Source organism: Schistocerca americana, chromosome 2 (assembly GCF_021461395.2).
Source record: "Schistocerca americana isolate TAMUIC-IGC-003095 chromosome 2, iqSchAmer2.1, whole genome shotgun sequence".
NCBI classification, from domain to species: Eukaryota; Metazoa; Arthropoda; class Insecta; order Orthoptera; family Acrididae; genus Schistocerca; species Schistocerca americana.
Window position 1 is genome coordinate 846,074,373 of NC_060120.1, and position 14,989 is coordinate 846,089,361.

At 42.8% G+C, this 14,989-nt stretch overlaps 1 non-coding gene across 1 annotated transcript; it reads left to right on the top strand.

Moving 5' to 3' along the window:
• The first annotated feature begins 14,367 nt into the window (after positions 1–14,367).
• LOC124596765 lies at positions 14,368–14,453 on the top strand. Its single transcript, XR_006978396.1, has one exon. It is a non-coding gene; the product is annotated as a U6atac minor spliceosomal RNA (small nuclear RNA).
• The last annotated feature ends 536 nt before the right edge of the window (positions 14,454–14,989 follow it).

Consider the following 14,989-nt stretch of genomic DNA (forward strand, 5'->3'; position numbering starts at 1 on the left):
CATACTTCAGAATTACGACTACGAACAATTTAATTCGGAAAGAACACACAGAAAATCTTGTGGGGAAGGTGAACCACAGATTGCGTTTTATTGGCAGCACGTTTAGAAAATGTAACAGTTCTACTAAAGAGACTCCCTACACTGCGCCTGTTCGTCCTCTTTTGGAGTACTGCTGCGCAGCGTGGGATCCTTACCAGACAGGATTAGCGGAGTACACGGAGAAAGTTCAAGAAAGGGCAGCACATTTTGCATTACTGAGAAATAGGAGAGAGCGTGTCGCGGATATGAGACAGGATTTGGAGTGGACATCATTAATACAAGGGCTTCTCTCGTTGCGGCGTGATTTTCTCACGAAATTTTAATCACCAATTTTCTCCTGCGAATGCGAAAATATTTTGTTAACGCTGACCTACATAGGGAGAAACGATCACCATAATAAAATAAGGGAAATCGGAGATCGCACGGAAGGATATATGTGTTCGTTTTTTCCGCACGCTGTTCGAGAGTGGAATAATAGAGAATTGTTGTGACGGTGGTTCGATGAACACTCTCCCAGGCACTTAAGTGTGATTTGCAGAGTATCCATGCAGACGCAGATGTAGATTTATTACCGCTAAGCTAGCTAAATCGTCTGCACGTAGGAACTCAGTACTACCCGTGCTAGGCCGCAGCGGATCGTTAGTTAATTATAATCTTGCAATTGCGGGTTATACTTTCAAGTCATTTGCAAGAGGTTAAAGTGCTGAAAACACAAAAGTTGTCAACATTAGTAAAATAGGTAAAAAGGATGTAAGCTTATACAGCTCATGTTACCGTTCGTCACATAACGCCGTCGACATGTAACAGAAATAACACGTATAGAAAGCCAAAACGCTGCTATATTCAAAGACTTTTCTTAGGATGTTCTTTTATGGTGCTATAAGCTTACTTTAGCTCGATGGCCATCGTCAAACGTATGGAGTTGTTAGTGCACATATCTATGTCTATTTGTAACTACTAACAATTTTGCATAAATGTGTCATAGTACTTACTTTCACAACACAAAGTTAACGCTGTCGCTGTCTAACATCTTGTACTCCTCTGTATCGTAGGCAAAGCACAGACGAAATTGTAAGTATGTGTCACTAGTGGAATTTGTTGCTGAGCACTATTCAGTAAGACGTATTTAATATTTTCCGTAAGTTTGACAGCTAAGTCAACGATGTTATATGGTTACATAGTTGGCGTATTCACCTCTGGAGCTCAGGGTAAGAGTAGTACATATTTTACTAATGTTAGCTGGTGTTGTCTTTGCAACTAATTTACTACTGCCGCCCTGACCTCCACAGATGAATAAGGCAACTATATAACAAAATAACATCGTTGACGTAGTTGTCAATTGGAGCTGTCAGACTTGCGGAAAAAATTAAATAGATCTTAGTGAGGAGTATTGCTCAGCAACAAATTCCACCGCTGAGACACTACACATCTAGAGAATAACAATTTCGTCTGCACTACACCTACAGTACGCAACTATACAATGCATCAGACAGCGACAGCGTTAACGATGTATTGTGGAAGTAATTAATACCATATATATATATATATATATATATATATATATATATATATATATATATATATATAGGGTGTTACAAAAAGGTGCGGCCAAACTTTCAGGAAACATTCCTCACACACAAATAAATAAAAGATGTTATGTGGACATGTGTCCGGAAACGCATTTTTTCCATGTTAGAGCTCATTTTAGTTTCGTCAGTTTGGAGCACGTTATCATGATTTCATACGGGATACACTACATGTGCTGCTACAACACGTGCCTTTACAAGTACGACACAACATGTGGTTCATGCACGATGGAGCTCCTGCACATTTCAGTCGAAGGGTTCGTACGCTTCTCAACAACAGATTCGGTGACCGATGGATTGGTAGAGGCGGACCAATTCCATGGCCTCCACGCTCTCCTGACCTCAACCCTCTTGACTTTCATTTATGGGGGCATTTGAAAGCTCTTGTCTACGCAACCCCGGTAGAGACTCTTTGTGCTCGTATTGTGAACGGCTGTGATACAATACGCCATTCTCCAGGGCTGCATCAGCGCATCAGGGATTCCATGCGACGGAGGGTGGATGCATGTATCCTCGCTAACGGAGGACATTTTGAACATTTCCTGCAACAATGTGTTTGAAGTCACGCTGGTACGTTCTGTTGCTGTGTGTTTCCATTCCACGGTTAATGTGATTTGAAGAGAAGTAATAAAATGAGCCCTAACATGGAAAGTAAGCGTTTCCGGACACATGTCCACATAACATATTTTCTTTCTTTGTGTGTGAGGAATGTTTCCTGAAATTTTGACCTTACCTTTTTGTAACACCCTGTAAATATATACAAAATTACTGTTAATTACAAACAGATATAAATATATGCATGTACAACTCCATATGTTTGCAGATAGCTTGATAATGGTCACGGAACCGAAATAAGCTTATAGCGCAAGAAAATGACATCTTAATAAAAAGCGTTAGTAGCGTTTTGACTTACTGTGCATGCAATGTCCTAACAAGGCATTTATAACGCTGCAGGCCCAGAAGCATTCAAGATAGAAATAAATCTCGTGAAACTGGCGAATCCAGGCAAGAACCACATAAACTCAGAACCCTCTTACTCATTTTATAAATGTTGACAACCATGGTATTTTCAGCACCCTAAGCACTTGAAAACTTGCAGTTGTGGAAATTGTAATAGATAATGCAGTTCATGGCGAAGAGGTTGTCACTTAAAAAACACGTAACTGTTTTAAGATAGCAAATTTCTCACATAAGGTATAGAATAATTTTCTGGCGAAATTCGCATTCTGTCAGAAATGTTGTAGCACAAGCTTCTTCTGTCCTAAGGGCTTCCTTCCTTGGTTATAATATTTACTTTGTTTTCAAAATAAATATTGACTCTGCAGCCGAGTTTGCACTGATTTGGAACTTCGTGCAGTTTAAAACTGTGTAAGACAGAGGTAATGACAGAACTGAAGCTGTGAAGGGGGCTGGTAATACAATGGAGTTTAAAAGTCATCACTCCGTTATATCTTCACAGTGGCTTTTAAAGGCCATGAATGGTTATTAGGTAGCACTTCTGTATTACAGTAATTCATATTTTAAGTCACCCTACGCTACTGCACTCAGAATATACATTTACGATTTGTTTCTTAAAATAAAGACGTATGGGAGGTGGTTTGAAAAGTTTGTGATGACTAATAATGGAGCAAGGGCGTCAATAAAATCATCTGTTGTTTCAAACAGTACACGCAACAACCATTCGCAGCATTAAGGATGACAATCGGGCTCTATGATGACTTCTATTTGGTTCATTCACAGTTATGACACAGCAAACACATAGACCATTCGTTCTGTAACTAATATTCCGCTAGTGTTAATGCAAGTAACAACATGATGGGCAAAATTTATCCCCGACTAGACACACACACACACACACACACACACACACACACAGAGAGAGAGAGAGAGAGAGAGAGAGAGAGAGAGAAAGAGAGAGAGAGAGAGAAGACCCATGGCTTTGTTTCGCCTCGTCCTCGTACTATTATCCCATTGGGGTTTCACTGAGGAAACAACGCCATAAAAAGAAAGTCCGAACTGTAGCCGAAACTATGCCAGTTTCTTCTTAGCCTGAATCTGTAGCCGTAAAATACTCGTCAACAGAAAAAAAGATGACTTCGCGGGATTACACGATCAGCCGACCACCCTACGTCCTCGAGACAGCAGTTCGGATTCGTTCCAAAGGCGCACACACACACACACACACACACGCACACACACACACACACACACACACGCACACACACAACTGCGCGCGTGGGATACGCAAAGAGAGAGGGCGAGCAAAGGCGTAAAGAAGAGGGGGGGATGACGGGGGGGAACAAAACGAAGACAAGGAAAAGGCACGTTGAAACGTCTAGGAGCTATTAAGAAGTCGAGAAAAGGTGCTCATATTTTTTAATCTTTACTTCTATTGAATTCCAACCATGGTCATTTGTTCTGCAAGTAACTAGCCAACTTCCATCATCTTCCAGTCGAGAGGGAAATCAAGTTTCGTGTGTTTTTGCCATCTTTCCTTTCCTCTTTGCCCCTCTTTCTCTTGCGTTTATCATTCACTGGGGTTTCTGTTGTTCCGATGGTCTACCTCGCCAGGTCTGTCGTAAACGCATTTCTTTTTACACGAAAATGTTTCTTCAAAAATCATGTATTGTATATCAGAAATGGTCGGACTTATCGGTGAGGAATATAATAATGCATTTCTACGCAGCCCTCGTTCTGGTAATAATGCGAAAGCAGTATCGCCTGTAGAAATTTCAGTACCCAGTAAGAATAGTCATTCTGAACAGAATCCGTGAGTCAGTGAGATGAAGGTCACAGCAGCTTTTCTACCGGGATATCTTGTGTGAATAATTCATTCGTAAACAATGAAGAGAAAAATGTAATGGATAGGTTATTCATAGACCTAAAAAGAGCCGGCCGGAGTGGCCGAGCGGTTCTGGGCGCTACAGTCTGGAACCGAGCGACCGCTACGGTCGCAGGTTCGAATCCTGCCTCGCGCATGGATGTGTATGATGTCCTTAGGTTAGTTAGGTTTAATTAGTTCTAAGTTCTAGGCGACTGATCACCTCAGCAGTCAAGTCGCATAGTGCTCAGAGCCATTTGAACCAAGCCACATAAAAAGAGCGCACGATAGAGTACAAATGGTTAAATTATGGACGGCAATAGAATTAAATGGTAAACATTCAGGATAAAATAATGCAAAACAGGAAACTTACTTAAAGGTAATATGAGTGCGATTAAAACATGCGGGGTTTCCAGATCGCTTTTCTGTAGCTAGGGGCTTCGAGTAAGGCTGGAACATTACAGATGGGCTGAACAACACTAAAAAGATATCAAGACAAACGAGACGAATATTGGGAAGTGTATGTTAAATATTATCCAACGGCCTTGCCGCAGTGGTAACACCGCTTCCTGTCAGATCACCGAAGTCAAGCGCTGTCGGGCTGGGCTAGCACTCGGATGGGTGACCATCCGATCTGCCGAGCGCTATTGGCAAGCGGGGTGTACTCAGCCTTTGTGAGGCAAACTGAGGAACTACTTGATTGAGAAGTAGCGCCTCGTCCCAGAAACTGACACACGACCGGGAGAGCGGTGTGGTGACCACATGCCCTTCCATATCGGTATCCAATGACGCCTTTGGGCTGATGATGACACGGCGGCCGGTCGGTATAGTTGGGCCTTCATGGCCTGTTCAGGCGGACTTTTAGTTTTTATGTTAAATATTAATTCAAAATGGATATTTAGAGAGTGCACTATAAAATTGTAATAAACAAAATAAAATTACCAACAGACTTTTCTAGGTTAAAGAAAGTACGTGGGACATTGACAACTGATTCGGGTTGTTCGAACTAAGTCGATTGAAGGGCCCACTCCGCGATGACAACGACGATGAAGATTATGCAATATCAGTGCCACCTATGTACAGAAATGGAAGCTCTTTACATGACCGACGCCGGCCGGTGTGGCCAAGCGGTTCTAGGCGTTTCAGTCTGAAGCCGCGCGGCCGCTACGGTCGCAGGTTCGAATCCTGCCTCGGGCATGGATGTGTGTGTTGTCCTTAGGTTAATTAGGTTTAAGTAGTTATAAGTTATAAGGGACTGATGACCTAAGATGTTAAGTCCCATAGTGCTCAGAGCCATTTGAACCATTTGAACCATGACCGACAGACTGGTAATCTTATTTGCAGAAGGAGTAAGTGTCGCAACAATACAACAGAAAATCGGAAACTGTCAGGTCTAATTTAAATAAACGCAGATATACTATAAGCGCTGAGCAACCTTAAAGCACCGGTAAGTAAGTGCTTGATCCTCAGAAAACGAGAAGACAGAGATCCAAAGTACTGAAATTTTTATTAAATTCATTGTGGAAATTACATGAAAAACCGCTGTGTAGTAGCATGAAATAACAAAGAAAGAAGATGTAAAAGAATCTCAATTTAGATCCAAAAAAGGGAAAACAACTGGAGAGGCTCGGGCAAATAAAAGTGATCAACACATTGTAAGAAAAGTTCGTAATTGGTGTAATGACATGGCGATTACCTTATTCTCTACGGTGAGTAAATAGGGGCCCTAGAAATCTCTGCTAGAGTCTCAGGACTACTGCAGAAAAGTGAAAGCAAATTTGGTTTGTTCGAGAAGAGGAAAGCATCTAACTGTTGGATACCCACAGGTCTCAGCTCACTACTTGGGACGGACGTCTGGGATATTGCTCTAGAACCTACAGCAGAAACTAGGTGGTCCATCCCAAGCAAAAGATTGCATATACGCCCACAACCTGATGATAGTAGTAAGCAGAACTTTAGGTCTGAGCTAAAAGAAAATAATCACTAAATTATGCCACTGCTTGAGATATAGTGTTCAGGAAAAACTAAAAATTACCGCACATGTAACAGTTTACGAGCTGCTCAAAGAAAAACGTAGAAATTCGAATGGAAACGCGACCTATATAACAATTCGATTAAGACATATGCTTAACTGCTTGGGACAGCACACTGACGAAAAAAAAAGTCGTCAACATATTGAAATTGTCTGGTGAAGCGTTCTTAGACTCCTGAACAAAATTCCATCGTAAAATGTCGATTCAAAACACGTTCGGCAGTCTTAATTTCTAATTGTTATTTTAATGATTAACCAGTTTCAGCGCTACATTACGCCATCTTCAAGCCGCCTGACCGACTCGTAAAAAGAATCCCATCTCTGGTTCCGTCAAAATGGGGGCCAGTATTCAGTGACAAATATCCGTAGATTTCTTCTTGACAGCGATCCCTTCGATCATCACTTGCCAAATGTTAGACAAGCATTCTTCCTACACGTCGGTTAGGGGAGCTGAAGTGGCGTAATGTAACGCTGAAACTGGTTGCTCACATCAAGTAACAACTGAAAATTTAAACGGCTGAAAATGCTTGATACGACATTTTTTACTGAGCAGCCGAGGTTCTGCAACGGTCTCTATTACAGAAAATTCAAACGGGTCTGCAAATGAGTTCCACTTACCTCTAGACAGCATTATATTGTATTACGAAGTTATACGCAATCACTTCGGGAAGAATCGGCTGTCATTCCTCCACAGGCATTAAGACACCTCATTTAAAGTGTTCGCAATAGATTTTATCGATCATAAAGGCGATGCCACTCGCCTTCCATTACAAAGAGGCGTTGTTGTGTGTTTGTATGAATCTTGACGAGATGCTCCTTCGGCGTGTAATACTAGCGGCGCACACTTCCGTCGTGGCGCGGCGCAGAGTCGTAAATCGTGTTTGGAGCCGGGCCGCGTGTTGGAGGCACGTGGAGTCACGCACGCGGCTGGCGAGACCACCGCAGTCGCCGTGACACGCTGTACCAGTACAGGGGAGAGGAGGGGAGGCGGCGCTCTCTTGGCGGCGGGCCAACGGCTACGTTAATGAAATTCTGGAACTCAGCTCTACAGCACCTACCAACATTCGGAAGCAGAAATACAAGTAATCCTGAAATGGAAAACAAAAGTCGTAGCCGTCAATAAATTCTTCTGGGCTGCTGTCGAATGCGTTGTGAATATATAAAATTGTCTGGCGTTTCGGCCACTATTCCATCTGGCCTTCCTCAGGGCTTTGTGCTGAGCTGACTGCTGAATGAGAGAGACTTTAGATCTTATACAGTAGCTGATGAAGCTGTTTATGCAATTTGTTGGGGTACTTGAGGGTAGGAGGAGGGGTGTTGGACGTTCTTTATTGGTCTTTATATTATTCCCCGTCTTTGGCAGATGAAGGCGTGCTTGATTGGTGTTTACATTATTTCTGGCAACTGTTGCAAACAGGTGAATTGGGAACGGGGGGGAGGGGGTTAACTGTGACGTAGCGCTGTTTGCTTGCCAGATGCGGCCTGCGGCGTGTCTGCGCTCTGTGTACTTACGGCCATCGCGATGTCCCGCTCGACTGTGTGAGTTGCTTTGCGTGCGCTGTAATCCCGTAGCGTTGTCACTACTGGCACCCAAAAGCCGGAAGCCTGTACCCGTCCTCTCTACTCATGTTGGCGGCTCGCTTGGCTATTTCTATCACCTCTTTAATCTTCCTCCTCAATGTAAATGCCTGTTTCGACAGTAAGCGGTCTTCACGGAACAAGCCGGCTGCTGTGGCCGAGTGGTTCTTGGCGCTTCAATCCGGAACCACGCGTCTGCTATGGTCGCAGCTTCGAATCCTGCCTCGGGGCATGGATGTGTGTGATGTCCTTAGGTTAGTAAGGTTTACGTAGTTAAAAGTGTAGGGGACTGATGACCTCAGATGTTAAGTCCCTTAGTGCTCAGAGCCATTATTTTTCACGGAACATTATCTCTTAATCGCACTCATCGCCGCCGCTTACCTTGTGCATTGTCCTTTCGTGCTCTGAAATTCGTGTGCTGAACGGCCGCCCCGTCTCGCCTACAAACGTCAGTCCATATTCGCAACCTATTTCGTAGACTCCTGCGGTGTTTAGCGTATCGACCGCATCTTTCGTTGAGTCTAGAACATCTTTTAATTTGTTATTTCCCCTCCTCCTACCCTGAAGTACCCTATTAAATTTCATAACAGCGCCTCCTGTACTGTATAACTTCTGAAGTCTCTCTCATTCAGTAGTCAGCTAAGCTATTCACGTTGGTGTGTAGATTATACGAGTCTGGCGACATACCATCTGACTTTCGGAAAAGCATCATCCACACAATTCCGAAGACGGCAAGAGCTGACAAGTGCGAGAATTATCGCATAATCAGCTTAACAGCTCATGCATCGAAGCTGCTTACAAGAATAATACACAGAAGAATGGAAAAGAAAATTGAGAATGCGCTAGGTGACGATCAGTTTGGCTTTAGGAAAAGTAAAGGGACGAGAGAGGCAACTCTGACGTTACGGCTAATAATGGAAGCAAGGCTAAAGAAAAATCAAGACACTTTCATAGGATTTGTCGACCTGGAAAAAGCGTTCGACAATATAAAATGGTGCTAGCTGTTCGAGATTCTGAAAAAAGTAGGGGTAAGCTATAGGGAGAGACGGGTCATATACAATATGTACAACAACCAAGAGGGAATAATAAGAGTGGACGATCAGGAACGAAGTGCTCGTATAAAGAAGGGTGTAAGACAAGGCTGTAGCCTTTCGCCCCTACTCTTCAATCTGTACATCGAGAAGCAATGATGGAAATATAAGAAAGGTTCAGAAGTGGAATTAAAATACAAGGTGAAAGGATATCAATGATACGATTCGCTGATGACATTGCTATCCTGAGTGAAAGTGAAGAAGAATTAAATGAGCTGCTGAACGGAATGAACAGTCTAATGAGTACACAGTATGGTTTGAGAGTAAATCGGAGAAAGACGAAGGTAATGAGAAGTAGTAGAAATGAGAACAGCGAGAAACTTAACATCAGGATTGATGGTCACGAAGTCAATGAAGTTAAGGAATTCTGCTACCTAGGCAGTAAAATAACCAATGACGGACGGAGCAAGGAGGACATCAAAACAGACTCGCTATGGCAAAAAAGGCATTTCTGGCTAAGAGAAGTCTACTAATATCAAATACCAGCCTTAATTTGAGGAAGAAATTTCTGAGGATGTACGTCTGGAGTACAGCGTTGTAAGGTAGTGAAACATGGACTGTGGGAAAACCGGAAGAGAAGAGAATCGAAGCATTTGAAATGTGATCTTATAGACGAATGTTGAAAATTAGGTGGACTGATAATGTAAGGAATGAGGAGGTTCTACGCAGAATCGGAGAGGAAAGGAATATGTGGAAAACACTGATAAGGAGAAGGAACAGGATGATAGGACATCTGCTAAGACATGAGGAAATGACTTCCATGGTACTAGAGGGAGCTGTAGAGGGCAAAAACTGTAGAGGAAGACAGAGATTGGAATACGTGAAACAAATAATTGAGGACGTAGGTTGCAAGTGCTACTCTGAGATGAAGAGGTTAGCACAGGAAAGGAATTCGTGGTGGGCCGCATCAAACCAGTCAGTAGACTAATGGAAAAAAAAGCACAAAGTCCTGAGGAAGGCCATTTGCAACAGTGGCCGAAACGTGGGACAATGATATATACTGACTATGCGGTACAACGTCCGCGGAAGCCTACTCTTACGAAGGACATAATGTTCATTTTCCAAACCTTTCCTCTGGAGATGCGAGCTGCTGTTTTAGTACGAGCTCGCAAATCTGTTCCTCCTCCTTGACCTACGTTTGAAACCGTTCTTGGACGTGGAACCACTGAAGAACTAATAAAATCTTGTCGGGTTTCTATACCGGCATACCCTTTTAATTTAGTAAGTTCATCTCATGATGGAGATATAAAGTCGTATCACATTGTAGGTAGGAGACTGCAAAAATAGGTTCAACAGCCTAATCGGAAAGAGTTTTTTTTCTCCGCGTAGTCAAGCCCCTATCTTTGTGGATATGTGAAGGGTTGTCTACCGAGTACTTGTGGAGAGTAGGTCATTGTAATGTATGCGTGTATAGTGTTGTGTTATGTCCGTGAAGATGATGATGATGATGATGATGATGATGATGACGATGACGATGATGAGAGAAGGGAAGGGGTGAAATCCAATGCCGGCACATACCCTACTCCTCTCGAACAGCCCATGGGGTGGTAGCTTCCACCAGCATTCGATCCGGCTTACCCGCGAGTCAAGCTCCACAGCGAAGGCGATGGAGATATCGTTCACCACAACACTCAGTTTGTACAATAATTTGTATTTTCAGTTGGAAAAAAATATTGTTTCACAATTTTCCTAATCATGAACATCACTTAACAAACTGAGCCGTGTACACCTTTCCAAGTGCACTAGCACTACAGCACACGGAGTCAAATATAGTATGTTAACTAGAGGTTAGCCACAGATTGGCAGTGGGGTTTGCAGAAAACTGAGGAAGCGGGTCACGCACGGAGTGAGTAGTTGCGGTGATAAAGAGCACGTGGGGAGGGGTGAAGGGGGGAGGGAGGAGCAGGACGGCAAGTTTCGCCTGCCTCCGCAGTGGAAGCACCGTAACGTGCACTTCATGCTTGCGCGAAAGAAACAGTCACGCCCGGAGGTACAAACCACTTAAATGTTATATAAACTGGAGCTATCTTCTATATTGACATGATCAGAAAAGCTCGTAATTGCAATAACTACGTGCAGTTACGAAACTGAGTGAACTGCAAATCAGTAACACAGCAGACAAGAATGCCTGTCTCAAACACTATCGTCAGACAGCTAACGTTGGCTGCCATCAAAAACAAATGGCTTCCAGTTGAAGCCTTCCGACTTTTGCCGATTCAGGTCTAGGGAGCCGAAAGACTAACTTATGGTTAACACACTACAGCCTTGCAGTCACGTCTCACGTGGAAGTTAAGCGCAGAAACAAAGGGAAACAGTACAGATGGATCAAAAATGGGGAGAGAAGGCAAAGCTGTCTTCACCTTGAAGGATGGTTTGCACATCTCATTGCTTTGCTAAGTATTAGATGGTATGGCCCTGTCTTCCACCGACCTTTGAGCTGACCTACGCTTCACGGTGCAATTTTGCATGTTCCACATTAGTGAATCATAGCCAGGGGTGAAAGAAAAAAATCTTATGACTCGGTGGGGTTGCTGATAATAATCCACCTCATACCTTTATCTCCCCACGATGCAAATACGAATGGAGACCACCTTCTAAAGCCAGTATTAAATGCAGCTGGATAAAAGCACCATATTGTTCTGTATCAGAGACTTTTGAAACGCACCTCTATCGACGTAAGGAGTGAGGTGACGCAATAGTCACCACACTCTCATTCCAGAAGAGGGCGTCTGATCATCCGGGTTTAGGTTTTCCATGGTTTCCCTAAATCGCCAAAGGCAAATGGATGGATGGCTCCCATGATCAGGAGATGCCCGATTTAGTTCCCCTAATCCGAGCTGTTTTCCGCTTCTAGTGACATCATCGCCGATGGACTTAAATCACTAACCTTTCTTTCTTCTATTGACACCACTTTTATCACTTTCTTCCTGGATGGAAGAAGGAATCAAATCCAGGTTAAATGAAAGAGTGGATTTCGCAAAATGTAGTACAGCAGAACTAAAGGAGCCGAGAAGTAGGCTTTATTCACGCTGTAACAGTCAGAGACGTGGGAAAAACGATAGTCTGAATGTCCTCTGGTATTTGTCAATTGTTCCTACATACTTGAGTTTAGATTGTGCTGCACCATACTGGGAACCGGGCAACAGTAATCTGAATGAAAGTTTTCGTGATACAGAATGATGTCGCTTGCTTTTCAACGCAACGGAAGTCGTGTATTGCTTGAAACTTATACTTTCAGTCGTCATAGCATGCTGGGGCGCCCATCCCAAATGGTAGCGCAATATTAACGGTGCTGGTCGTCGACTGGCGTCTGGTTCCCACGTCGAAGTGTCAATTCCGCGATATAAATAAAATATTCTCGCACCTGGAGACTTGTCAGTTCTACAGAGGCCGAAGCAAGATGCGAACTTGGCTGTAATAAAGACAGTAACATGCCTGACAGCCGGAACGCCCACGTCTGTGCTCTGCCCAAGGTAGAGACTTATCCAACACGACCTTTCACCCTCTACCCATCCACTTCTCTCTGAAATATTAGAAAGCAATGTCAATTCTGTGCATGGGAGGTAAAACCGAATGTCTTTCTTTAACTGCAGTCAATGATCGCAAAAGAATTTTCGTTAGACTACAATGACCATCTTCAGATCTGATTAAAATATAAGAAGCCTTACATTATCCTAATATAATTAACATAAATAAGACATCCTGTATTTAATTCAGATCTGAAAGTGGTAATTATTGTCTGACGACAATCTCTTTGTGATCACTGACTACATTTAAAGATAGAAATTCTGTACTTGTGAGTCCGAATGCATTGTTAGTTAGAAACTTCGAAAACACAACGGTAATGGAGTTACATATTAGAAAATACACTGCGTTTGACGACAATTTGGGAAAAAAATCAGCGTTCAAGTATACTCTATGTTTACGAAAGAAGCGTGAAAAAAAAAATAGAATCGTTGACAACTGGAAATACTTAATGCTGTTTACAAAATATTATCGAAGGCGAAAGTAATTATGTGTTAAAATCCCAGTGGTCATAACTAAGATATAAAACAGTAGGATGATAGTTACGAAACTGAGCTATGAATCGTAAAGTTGAATTACCGGATGGAGGATCATGAATAATCCTATCATCGTCTGGGGAATTGAAAATGCAATTGTAGTCCGGCACGTACCCACTGCGCCCGCATCTCGTGGTCGTGCGGTAGCGTTCTCGCTTCCCACGCGCGGGTTCCCGGGTTCGATTCCCGGCGGGGTCAGGGATTTTCTCTGCCTCGTGATGGCTGGGTGTTGTGTGCTGTCCTTAGGTTAGTTAGGTTTAAGTAGTTATAAGTTCTAGGGGACTGATGACCATAGCTGTTAAGTCCCATAGTGCTCTGAGCCATTTGAACCATTTTTTGAACGTACCCACTGTAACGACGAGTCTTGTTAACCGCCCGAAAAAAAAAAAAGATTGTTAACAGCGACTGGGGATTTTGTATTTGGTATCTTACTCTGAGTAAAGTAAGTGGGTAGAGCAAACCAAAGACTGCGATTCATTGGCAGAACGCTTAGAAGTGCAACAAGTGTACTAAAGAGACTGCTTACACCACGCTTGTCCGCCCCATTCTGGAGTATTGCAGTGCGGTGTGGGATCCGCATCGGGTGGGACTGACGGATGACATCGAAAAAGTACATAGAAGGGCAGCTCGCTTTGTATTATCGCGAAATAGGGGAGATAGTGTCACAGACATGATACGTGAATTGGAGTGGCAATCATTAAAACAAAGGCGTTTTTCGTTGCGACGGGATCTTCTCATTAAATTTCAATCACCAGTTTTCTCCTCCGATTGCGAAAACATTCTGTTGGCACCCACCTACATAGGGAGAAATGATCGTCACGATAAAATAAGAGAAATCAAGGCTCGCACAGAAAAATTTAAGTGCTCGTTTTTCCCGCGTGCCGTTCGAGAGTGGAACGGTAGACAGACAGATTTAGGGTAGTTCATTGAACCGTCTGTCAAGCACTTTATTATGAATAGCAGAGTAATCACGTAGTTGTAGATGTGGAGTCAGAAAATTTCTAACACAATTTTCAACTAATTACATTACATGGTACCAAAAACAGAAAAAAAACAAGTAGCTGCGGAAAAACATCCTGAGTAGGCCTATCTATGTAGCATCTAGGGAAATATACAAAAAGAAAAACTAATATATATATTCTCAGTGGCATGTTCTGTCGTGGTTTACGGAAGGAGACACGGTTAGCATACCCCTAGACAAGGATGGAACACATTTATGGTGGAGGCGCTTAATCCATTTTTTTTCTGTCTCCATCAGCCTGCTACATTTATACCATTTACGTCGACACCTCTGCTCCTGTACTGGCATATTTGTGATCTGTTATATATCGTTAACTGTTTGCGCTGTAGCTGTTCGTTTGCACTTCATAATACGTATACATTTTTGACACAGTTTTTACATTTTCGGAAATACCATTTTGACTAACTGTTACTATGATTTTAAATGCGTCCCGGCCCGAAACTAGTCACCCAGTGAGTAAAAAAAAGTGAAATTTGTAACTTTGGCTGGTTTTTCGTTGTACTGAGTTACATCAGTCTGTTGCATTCTTTTCTCTGCATGCATATCAAACTACCTAGAACAGGAACGAGCGGGTTGGGGAGATGCTTAGAACAGTTCTTTAGTAATTCCGAGAACTCTTATGTCTAGCAAATTATTTGCACTTTCATTGAAATGACACTAATTTCTGAACATCGTCTCGTTCTACATGTGAGAACACTATGCAAACGTTGACTCCAGTCGTATAAATTTGTTATAGCAAAACAGCCCAAAACTGATACTA